Raw genomic sequence first — 11,800 nt, 5'->3', positions numbered from 1 at the left:
CACAGATTAAAATATTCAAAGAGTGAGACACCTACGTCATGAAATGATCCTTCTTTTGCTAGACATAATTAATTTTTAAAAAATTGTAAATAATATACGATAAATTTCAAAAAAATACATCTGTCAATATTTTAATTAAAATTCAGTACCTAGCTATAATTTTTTAGAAATTAGTACCTGACACATCTATACATTTAATTTTAACTACCCATAAAGCAAACTTTACTTTTTTACCTTTTATTATTTAAATAAATATATTATTTTATCCACAAAAATTATATCATTTTTCTCCATTTAAAATATAATTTTAACAAAATATTGTTTCTCAATTATCATGGAATAAAAGTAAATATTTATTTTGATATACTAAGTACCTATTATGGGGTTTCAGATACTTGATTTCGCTCTTTGAATAATCCAAATACATAAGAAAATATTATATTTTCGAGCATTCACCATAAATTTAGTCATTGTTGGTCTTTTCATGAAAAATGAATTATGATGACTTATTCATGTCATTTTATTTTTTTTAAAAAAAAAAATAGTTCATCATTCATCATGAAATAAGTTTAAGTATTTATTTTGACCAACAAAATACATATTTTGGAGTTCCAAATGCTTGATTTTACTCTTTGAATACTCCAAATGTATAAGAAAATACTGGATCTTCAAGCTATCACAATAAATTCAATAATTGTTGGTATTTTCATTGAAAATGCATTAAGATGATTTATCCATGTCATCTAATTTTTGAAAAAAACACAGTTTCTCACTCATTGTTGAATTAGAAAAATTACTTATTTTGATCGATAAAATACCTATTTTCGGGTTTCAAATATTTGATTTGGCTATTTGAATACTTCAAATGTGTAAGAAAATACTTAAGTTTCAAGTAATATTAGGTGACTTTTGATTGTGTCATTTGTGAAGTTAAAGTGTGATACTTAAATTGGTACACAGAGTATCTAATTAGAGTATATAAATACATGATTTTACCCCGTAAATACTTATATCCAATTATTTGAGGATGCCAAAATATAATTTGAAGTTAATATTAAGTGACACCGATGATGATATTCATGAAGCAAAAATGTGATACCTAAATTAATACAAATAATACATAATTCGAGTTCAGAAACACTTGATTTTACCTTTTAAATACTCAAATTCGATTGAGTATGTCAAAATATATAATTTGAAGATAATATTGAATATTTTTTGATGATGAGATTTGTGAATAAAAAACGTGCTACCTAAATTGGTACAAATAGTACCTAATTTGATTTCACATATACTTGATTTACCCTTTTAAGACTCAATTTTGATTTTTTTTTGGATATAAAAAATATAGTTTCAAGTAATATTGAGTGACTTTTGATGTGTCGTTTGTGAAGTTAAAAACTGATACCTAACTTAGTGCAAAAAATATCTAATTCGAGTCTACCAATACTTTATTTTACTCCCTAAATGAGAAGTATTTTAATTTGAGTTTGAAAATACTTGATTTCGTAAATGAGATACTCACAATATGTATTAAAATACTGGATATTCGAATAAGCAACGTAAGTTCACCAAATGTTGGTATTTTTATGGAAGATACATTTGGATGACATATTCATCTCATTTAATAATTTAAAAAAAAAACAAATTCTCAACTAAGCATGAAAATTTTAAAGTACTTAGTTTTACTTGAGAAGTACCTAATTTGAGTTTGCAAATACTTGATTTCGTAAATGAGATGCTCACAATATGTATTAAAATAATAGGTATTCGAATAGGCAACGTAAGTTCACCAAGTATTGATATTTCCATGGAATAAGCATTTGGATGACATATTCATATCATTTAATATTTTTTCTGTAAAAGGAAAAACAGATTCCCAACTAAGCATAAAAATTTTAAAGTATTTGTTTTTATCAGAAAAGTACCTAATTTGAGATTGCAAATATTTAATTTGGTATATGAGATACTCATAAAATGTAATAGAATACTGGATATTCGAATATGCAACGTAAGCTCACCAAGTGTTTATCTTTTCTTGGAAGATGCATTTGGATGTCATATTCATCTCATTTAATATATTTTGTGAGGCCCATTTACTCTAATGAAAATTAATGATCAAACAATAATGGTTTGACTTAAAACTGCAGCGGAAAAAGGTTTAAAATACTTTAAAACGGACCTCAGGGCCTAGAAAAATTTCGGCATGACCTCCCCGTAATAGAACATCCCGAAAAACTCAAGCAGCAATTTATATCAAAATATACAACAACCTATAGCCGCACTGGCCAGGACTAAACAGAAATTAAAACTTACCAAATACTCACCAGATCATAAATATCACAGAGTCGACTCAGAACATCACAAAGCAATCAAATACTACTACAGATACACGGGGCATCTCCCCGGCAAATAAAGTACAATACAAGTCTGAAACAAACTCAAGGACATATATATAGACTATCTGGGAGACTCCACTGAACAGAACCAAGCAATCCAACCTCAATCCCGAGCTCCACTGGCGGAACCTCGGCCTGATGCTGCAAAACGACTCGGGAGATCTACCATGGTGCCCAAAAAGCAACCACAGCAGCCCCCCCATTAAACAACTGAGGTTATGATTCTGGTATGAAACAGTTCAACAATAACAGCAATAACATAAATCATGCATAATCATATAATGAAATGTAATATGCAATGCATGAAAGGCTCAACGAATAATCGGGATAACAAGAGCCAACAAATGGTACGATAACAACTGGAATAATGCTCGAGCAACAACACAGTGGAGCTACATCGTCATGCAGCTAAACCGCCCTGCCAAGTATGCGAGGTATGCCAAGCTGTGCTGAATAACACCCCTGACTCGGCCTCCATACAGGTGATACGATATAACAGGATGGCACAACAAAACGAACTAGATGACACAATCCCAGCGCTCACCTCAAAAGGCTGCACTAACCACGGGATTGTTCAATCACATCTACGGTCTCATGTGTATAGGCATATCGGCCACACAATGATCCCGGGATAAACAACAGTTCCAGATAACAATGGATATCAACAATGGGCTAACAAGAACGATAGGGCTCAACATGAATGTCATAACAGTATGCCCGTATGTCACAATAATAAACATATATCACAACGAATGCATTTAACAATTTCCAACAACCAACAAGTCATACACCCGATCAATGTAACACAGAATGACAATTAAACATAATTTATGTTTTACCGTCGTATGTTACCGAGCTGTAACATACCTATACCAACTTGACAATCCAATAACAACTTCACTTCAAGACCCTTGGCCTAAACAAAGCAACAATAAACCGATCATGAACTACATTCCATACCAATGTCCAATTTGGCACAAAAGAGCATAAAATTCGTATATCGCTCAATATTAACTCAAATCAATATTCGCCAATTGGAAATGAAAGATAATCAAATATCTAACTTTTTCTAGAAGAAACCATCTTCCAAATCTCAGTAGATTAATTTCAGAATTTTCAAGAACACACTGCCACTCAACATATTTTTGGGCAGAATCTCGTACTGAGTAGTTTCGGAAAAATGAGCATAACTTGCTCAATTCTTAATGGAATTTAACGAATCTTATATCATTACGAAGATAACACATAGCTCTACAACTTTCTTTTGAATCATAAGTCCAGAATCCGAGCGCATAATTGACAAAAACTCGAATTATAGTAGGTGTTCTGCACAGCACCATTTCAGAATTCGATTTGACACATTTTGGTAGAAAAATCATATCAAATCCGTTTCTTATCCAAATTTGATGATTCCAGCGGCTATAGAAAGCTAACAAACTAGAGCTACAAGTTCTTTTTAAGTCATTTCTACAAATTCAAGTTGTAAAAATCGCAGCAACACCAAAACTCTCACCCCAAAATCGGAAGAATTCGCGCAGAAACAGAGCATCGGAAGAGCAGCTTTGATCTACCCGAATCCTTGCTCAAACTTTACGATTTCTGACTTGAATCGAAGCCTAGGATGTTAGGAAGACACCTCTTCAGACCGATTGAGATTTGGACACCGGACGGAGGAGATATCGCGATTTTTCCACAGCTGCTACATGTGTTGCGAAAATGGGGTTGAGGGAAATGGGTTTTCTTCTTCTCTCTTTCCTTTTTCCTTCTTTTAAAGGTAAGTTGTGTGTATGTATATGTATATATATATATATTGTATATTTGGTTACTAAAATAGTAACTCAACCCCATCTATCCCGGTCTGTATTTATTTTGCTCTCGTGTGTTATTTAAACTCTATATGTATTTTATATCGTTAAATTCTCCGATATTCTAAAATACATATTTTTAACACACTTCTAGAATTTATTTGGTATAAATAATTATTTTAATTTACAACTCAATAATTATTCTAATTATGCCAAATTACCGGATAATTAATTATAGCGCCTTACATATTTTTTGTAAAAAAACAAATTCTCAACTAAGTATTGAAATTTTAAAATACTTATTTTTACTTAAGAAGTATCTAATGTGATACCTAAATTAATACAAATAATGCCTAATACGAGTCCACAAATACTTGATTTTACCATTAAAATACTCAAATTTGATTGTTTGATGGTGTCAAAATATATAATTTGAAGTCAATATTGAGTTGCATTTTATGATGAGATTCGTGAAATAAAAATGTGATACCTAAATTGTTACAAGTACTATATAATTAGATTCTACTGATAATTGATTTTACCCTTTAAAAACTCAAATTTGATAATAAGTATAATGAAAGAATATTGATGTATATAATGAATGATTACCGATAAATATTATGAAAGAATACTAATGAGGTCAAATGAAGTATTGTCTTGTCATTTAATGAATACCAACAAATATTGTGAATGAATATTAATGATATTATAAATTAATACTCATAAGTATACAGAAAAAATACTAATAAGTATAATGAATAATTACCAATAAGTATTATGTCAAATAAATATAATTGTCAAATAAGTCATTCAATAAATATCAAAAAGTATTGTCAATTAATATTTATGAGTATTTTATAAATCATTGTCCAAGAATTGATAGATATGCTTAAAGTGCAAACTTCAAGCTCATTTACGAACTATGTTCATAATGCATCTCTCAATTAGTTCATGATGAATAATGAATTATTTTATTTATTTAAATGATATGAATAAGTATCATAATGAATTTTTCATGGAAATATTGTATATTCGAATATCAAGTATTTTAATACATATTATGAGTATCTCATTTACGAAATCAAATATTTGTAAACTCAAATTAGGTATTTCTCAAGTAAAACTAAGTACTTTAAAATTTTTATGCTTATTTGAGAATTTTTTTACCAAAAAAATAATAAATAAGATGAATATGTAATCCATGCTTAGTGATCGAGCAAAACTTTCATTTTAAAATTCTTAGTAAAAATTAATAATATTCAAACTCGAAATAATCGCAAGTGAACGATGTCAAGTAATAATATAGTCATGGAATTTTAATAATCGCAAGTGCACGATGTCAAAATGTTCCATTCTTAGTGATTGAGCAAAACTTTCGTTGTCTAAGGACTGTATTTCTCAATTGTTATTCTCAATTATTCAATTTTTAGCAGCGATACTTCAGTTGATTGTTTACTACTACGTTTATTAAATAAAACTCAATGAAATAGTTCAAAGATTAAATGATTAAATAAATAAGTTAGAATGATTGATTAAATTTCAATGAGAATGAATTTGTTGGGAATCTCGGTTCACCTACCCCTCGCTAATCTACTTAATTCATTCGACAATTATGTATGCTTTCGACGAGATTTCATATCCAGTTGAACACACCATCTCAAGCTATGCCAAACTAATTCAACTCAGTGAAGTAATTAAATGTCTTTAATTATTTATCAATGGTGAATTGCATGTCGTTTTATTAAATCCCATAGCTTTCGACCTACTGGACTGTGACTATCGACGTGTATCCGACTTCATATTTCTTTGTAAATTGTAAATCAACGGATTATGATACTCGTTTCTATCACGGGCTATTCTCTCGAAGAACTATTATCCGGAAATCTTCAAAGCTTCACTCTAAGTCTTTTTTCTCTTTCAAAGCTTTGTGGCTGCTGAAAAGTCCTTGAACATGTCATCCAATTGCATCTTGGATGGAAACTCGAGCACTTTGTGAACTTACGTTACATATTCGAATATCCAGTATTTTAATACTCATTATGAGTATCTCATTTACCAAATCAAGTATTTTAAAACTGAAATTATGTATTTTGTAAATAAAACTAAGTACTTGAAAAAGTTCAATACTTAGTTGCGAATTTGTTTTTTTTAACAATTAAAAAACTATTAAATGAAATGAACATGTCATCCAAATGTATCTTTGATGGAAATGCGAGCACTTGGAGAACTTACGATTCATATTCGAATATCCAGTATTTTAATACTCATTCTAAATATCTCATTTACCAAATCAAGTATTTTAAAATTGAAATTAGGTATTTCGCAAATAAACTAAGTACTTGAAAAGGTTCAATGCTTAGTTGCGAATTTGTTTTTTTTAACAATAACAAAATAATTTAAATAAAATGAACATGTCATCCAAATGTATCTTGGATGGAAATGCGAAGCACTTGGTGAACTTGCGTTGCATATTCGAATATCCAGTATTTTAATACCCATTCTGAGTATCTTATTTACCAAATCAAGTATTTTAAAATTGAAATTAGGTATTTCGCAAGTAAAACTAAGTATTTAAAAAAAATTCAATGCTTAGTTACGCATTTGTTTTTTTTTAACAATAAAAAAATAATTAAATGAAATGAACATGTCATCCAAATGCATCTTGGATGGAAATGCGAGCACTTGGTGAACTTATGTTGCATATTCGAATATCCAGTATTTTAATACCCATTCTGAGTATCTCATTTATCAAATCAAGTATTTTAAAATTGAAATTAAATATTTCGCAAGTAAAACTAAGTACTTGAAAAAGTTCAATGATTAGTTACGAATTTGTTTTTTTTTTTACAATTAAAAAATAATAAATGAAATGAACATGTCATCCAAATGCATGTTGGATGGAAATGTGAGCATTTGGTGAACTTACGTTACATATTCTAATATCCAGTATTTTAATACTCATTCTGAGTATTTCAATTACCAAATCAAGTATTTTAAAATTGAAATTAGGTATTTCGCAAGTAAAACTAAGTACTTTAAAAAGTTCAATGCTTAGTTGCGAATTTGTTTTTCTTTTAAAAATTAAAAAAATATTTAATGAAATGTACATGTCATCTAAATGCATTTTGGATAGAAATGCGAGCACTTGGTGAACTTACATTGCCTACTAGAATATCCAGTATTTTATTAACTTTTATGAGTATTTCAATTACCAAATGAAGTATTTAAAATTGAAATTAGGTATTTCGCAAATTAAAGTAAATACTTCAAAATGTTCAAGGCTTAGTTGCGAATTTTCTTTTAAAAAAATAATTAAATGAAATGAACATGTCATCCAAATGCATCTTGGAGGGAATGCGAATATTTGGTGAACTTACGTTGCATATTCGAATATCCAGTATTTTAATACCTAATTCTGAGTATCTCATTTACCAAATCAAGTATTTTAAAATTGAAATTAGGTATTTCGAAAATAAAATTAAGTACTTGAAAAAGTTCAATGCTTAGTTGCGACTTTGTTTTTTAACAATAAAAAAAATAATTAAATGAAATGAACATGTCATCCAAATGGATCTTGGATGGAAATGCGAGCATTTGGTGAACTTGTGTTGCATATTCGAATATTCAGCATTTTAATACACATTCTGAGTACTTTCATTTATTAAATCAAGTATTTTAAAATTAAAATGAAGTATTTCGCAAGTAAAACTAAGTATTTCAAAAAGTTCAATTAGTTGAGAATTTGTTTTTTTAAAATAAAAAAATATTTAAATTCAATTTACATGTCATCCAAATGCATCGGAAATGATGAGTGAAAAGAGAAGATGACCAATAAAAATAGGTATTAATATACTTTTTTAATAATTAAAAGAGTAAAAAGGTAAAAATGCATGAAACATATAGTAAAAACTAAGTTAGTCTTTTGTCAGGTACTAAAATACAAAAAAAAAACTTATGGTTACTAATCTTAAATAAATCATAGACATAGGTATTTTTCTCCAAATTGCCCAATAATATATTTGTCTAATTTATCGTTTTGGAACCTCGTTGTACATTATTAATTAATTGATAGTTTGTCTTGTTTAATCTCATGTTTACTCGGTTATATTATTTATCTTAATATAATCAAATCATTAAATTTAAACTATAATATCACCTTCAATGAGTAATATTATTAATATTTTATTAATTATTAAAAAATATAATAATAACTTATCATCTTATCTCAAATTTAAACAATCAAATCAAACAACCTATTATTTATCAATCAAACCAAATATTATATTAACTACATTTTTATTTTTTCTTATTATATTAGATTATTTATCTCCACATTATTGTTTTATCTCTAACCACAAAATGTGTCAAAGGAGAAAATCTGAATGTAATTGATTATTTCAACAAAATACAATATTCCTTCTCCTGAATTTATTTATGCCAAACTATTTTATTTTTTTAAAAAAAATCAGTAAGTGAGATGGTCTCACAAATATATATTCATGAGACATGTCTATTCTTTTTATATTTACATTAAAAAATAATATCTGGACATTAAATTTTTTTTACTCATGATAAAATCTTATATTAGTTTTTGTGAACAAAATTTTACTTTTTGGGCAATCACATGAGAAACGTGACATTTAATTTTGGACATTAATACTTACTCATAGACAATTGGTTACGAGACAAAAATTCAACGCGGAAAAGGTTTGACCACATTTTAAATTAGAAATTTGAAGGGCTCAATGTATTAGTATATATTTTTTTGTTGTGAAAAAGTAAAAATTTATAGTAGAAAATAAAAATCTCAAACTCTTAAAATTTACCAAACTACACACTTTATAATATTTTTCTCTCTACTCAATTGTGAATTTCTTCACAAATAGTGAGCCTATTTATAGAATTTCTTTACAAATAATCCAAAAAATAAATTCATCATTACATACATCATCACACACTAATTTTCAATATTCAACACCTAATTTTCAACATTCAAATATTCAATATTCAAATATTCAATACACACATTTTAAATATTAATTTTTAACACTCCCCCTTGTGATGATGATCATAATGATTGTCTTCATTATGTGTTTTTATATTGTCTCGTTAAAAACCTTACTAGGAAAAACCCATTGGGATAAAAACCATAGTAAGGGAAAAAGAGTGCAGTCACGTAAACTCTCCCTCATGTTGACACGAACAATTCTTCACAAATTTCGTAGATTGCGCATCCCAATATTATATATGTGCTTTCTAAATATCGTCGTAGGAAGTGCCTTTGTGAAGAGATCTGATGAGTTTTCACTTGATTGAATGTGACGAACATCAATACATTTATTCTTCTCAAGCTCCTTGGTGAATGCAAAGAACTTAGGAGCAATATGTTTAGTTCTGTCGCTTTTATGTATCCTTCTTTCATTTGAGCAACACATGCAGCATTATCTTCATATAGTATAACAGGCTTCTCGTCGAATGATAATCCGCATGAGATTTGGATATGTTGGGTCATGAATTTTAACCACACACTTTCACGACTTGCTTCATGTAGTGCAATAATCTCGGCATGATTTGATGAAGTTGTTACGAGCGTTTGTTTCTGTGAACGCCAAGAAATTGCAGTGCCTCCACGAGTAAATACATATCCAGTTTGAGAATGTGCATTGTGTGGATCAGATAAGTATCCAGCATCAGCATAACCAATTATACTTGTATTAGCATCTTTTGAATACAAAAGTCCCAAGTCTGTTGTTCCTCGTAGATAACGGAATATATGTTTAATTACGTTCCAGTGTCTCTTTGTTGGATATGTGCTAAATCTTGCCAATAAATTTACGGCAAAAGATATATCAGGCCTTGTACAATTTGTAAGATACATAAAGGCACCGATAGCGCTTAGATATGATACTTCTGAACCAATAATATCTTCATCATCTTCACATGGACGGAATGGATTCTTTTCTATGTTTAATGATCTTACAACCATTGGAATACTTAAAAGATTTGATTTATCCATATTAAAACGTTTAAGGATCTTTTCTGTATAATTTGTTTGGTGAACAAATATTCCACATTCTTTTTGTTCAATTTGTAAACCCAGACAATACTTGGTTTTTCCAAGATCCTTCATTTCAAATTCTTCATTCAAGTATGACACTACTTCTTGAATTTCCTTATTCGTTCCAATGATATTTAAATCATCAACATATACATCAATAATTACGCATCCGGATGTTGTTTTCTTAATAAAAACACAAGGGCATATTGAATTATTTACACACCCATTTTTCATCAAGTGATCACTTAGCCGATTATACTACATTCGACCGGATTGTTTTAACCCATATAATGATCTTTGTAATTTCACAGAATAACATTCTTTGGGTTTTAAACTTTGTGCTTCAGGCATCTTAAATCCTTCAGGGATTTTCATATATATATTACTATCAAGTGATCCATATAAGTAAGCTGTAACAACATCCATAAGACGCATTTCTAAATTTTCAGATACCGCCAAGCTAATCAAATACCAAAACATAATTGCATCCATCACGGAGAATACGTTTCTTCATAATTAATTTCAGGCCTTTGAGAAAAACCTTGTGCAACAAGTCGAGCTTTATATCTTACTATTTCATTTTTCTCATTTCGCTTTCGAATAAAAACCCATTTGTATCCAACAGGTTTTACGCCTTCAGGTGTAAGGACTATAGGTCCAAAAACATTACGTTTATTTAGCGAATCCAATTCAACCTGGATGGTTTCTTTCCATTTTATCCAATCCTGCCGATTTTTACATTCATCAAAAGATTTTGGTTCATGATCTTCATTATCATTTATGATGTCGATTGCCACATTATAAGAAAATATATCATCAATTTCTTCTATATCTTTTCGGTTCCATATTTTTCCAGTATTAATGTAATTGATAGATATTTCACGATTCTCGTCAGTTTGTGTTTCTGACAGAACATTTTCATCATCATGTGTTTCTTCAGGAACACCATTCTTTATTTTGTGATTATCATGTGTTTCTTCAGGAACATCATTTTCTCTTTTGTGATCATCGTGTTTCTCTATGAATTTTCTTTTTCGAGGATTTTTATCCTTGGAACCGACTGGCCTTCCACGCTTCAGGCGTTTAATGACATCATGAGTATCTTAAATTTGTTTCTTCGGAATTTCAATTCGAGCATGGGTATTTACAGCATGTATATATGATTTAGTCACCCCTTTTGTGTCTGCAAATGCATCTGATATTTGATTTTCTATTATTTGCAAGTGCACATTTTGCTGTACATCCTTTTCACATTGTTTTGTTCTTGGATTCAGATGTAACAATGATGATACATACCATGTAATTTCTTTTTCGGTAGGTTTCTTTTCTCCCCCTAACATTGGGAATATTTCCTCATTAAATGACAATCAGCAAAACGTGCTGTGAACACGTCGCCTGTCTAAGGTTCAAGATATCGAATGATTGATGGACTATCATAACCGATATAAATTCCAATCTTTTTTTGAGGACCCATTTTCTTTCGTTGAGGTGGTGCAATAGGCACATACACCATACATCCAAAAAATCTCAGATGAGAA

The 11,800-nt window shown here is 29.4% G+C and overlaps 1 long non-coding RNA gene across 1 annotated transcript; it reads right to left on the bottom strand.

The window, feature by feature from the left end:
- Window positions 1-2,301: 2,301 nt before the first annotated feature.
- Window positions 2,302-4,410, bottom strand: LOC142505582 (uncharacterized). Its single transcript, XR_012804458.1, has 2 exons — window positions 3,913-4,410; window positions 2,302-3,315 (listed from the first exon to the last, which is right to left on the bottom strand). It is a non-coding gene; the product is annotated as an uncharacterized LOC142505582 (long non-coding RNA).
- Window positions 4,411-11,800: the final 7,390 nt, after the last annotated feature.

This window comes from Primulina tabacum, chromosome 10, assembly GCF_025594145.1.
Source record: "Primulina tabacum isolate GXHZ01 chromosome 10, ASM2559414v2, whole genome shotgun sequence".
NCBI classification, from domain to species: Eukaryota; Viridiplantae; Streptophyta; class Magnoliopsida; order Lamiales; family Gesneriaceae; genus Primulina; species Primulina tabacum.
The sequence above is the reverse complement of the archived record's forward strand: the minus strand, read 5'-3'. Positions and strand labels throughout refer to the sequence as shown.